Consider the following 422-nt stretch of genomic DNA (forward strand, 5'->3'; position numbering starts at 1 on the left):
GCCGCCCGCTGCTCCGCGGCGGAACCGCCAGGGGGCGCCCAAGGGCGGAGGAGCGGCGGTACCACCGGGGGGCGCCCAAGGGCAGGAAGATCTCGATTGGCCCGACCCTTGCCACGGCGACCAATGAGCGTCGCGCTTCTGTGCGGGGGAGGGAAGAGCCTGGCCAACGGTGGCGTTCGGGCGCGGCCGGCCGCCAATGAGCGGCGGCGGCGCCCGCCCCGGGTGGTGGCGGCGGGCCAATAAAGCTAGGCGGAGGGCGGGCCTCGGTCGCGCGTCGGCCAATGGGGGTCGGGGGGCGTGGCGGAGTGGGGACCGTTCGAGGCCTGGCACGGACGGCGGAGCGCCGCGCAGGTGAGGGCTGAGGGGACCGCGGCGGCGGCTGGGGCGGGGGGGGGCCCGGCCGGACCTCGGGGGTCCCCGCC

At 78.7% G+C, this 422-nt stretch overlaps 1 protein-coding gene across 1 annotated transcript in view; it reads left to right on the forward strand.

Annotated features, from left to right (window-relative positions):
* The first annotated feature begins 275 nt into the window (after positions 1-275).
* The window catches only part of TMBIM6 (transmembrane BAX inhibitor motif containing 6), a 3337-nt gene continuing 3190 nt past the window's right edge, over positions 276-422 (forward strand). Inside the window, exon 1 of the mRNA XM_010566541.1 lies at positions 276-351. The gene's annotated coding sequence lies outside the window, so the exon portion shown is untranslated. The remainder of the gene's footprint in view (positions 352-422) is intronic.

The sequence above is a fragment of the Haliaeetus leucocephalus genome, unplaced genomic scaffold, assembly GCF_000737465.1.
Source record: "Haliaeetus leucocephalus isolate CR32 unplaced genomic scaffold, Haliaeetus_leucocephalus-4.0 Scaffold214, whole genome shotgun sequence".
NCBI lineage: Eukaryota > Metazoa > Chordata > Aves > Accipitriformes > Accipitridae > Haliaeetus > Haliaeetus leucocephalus.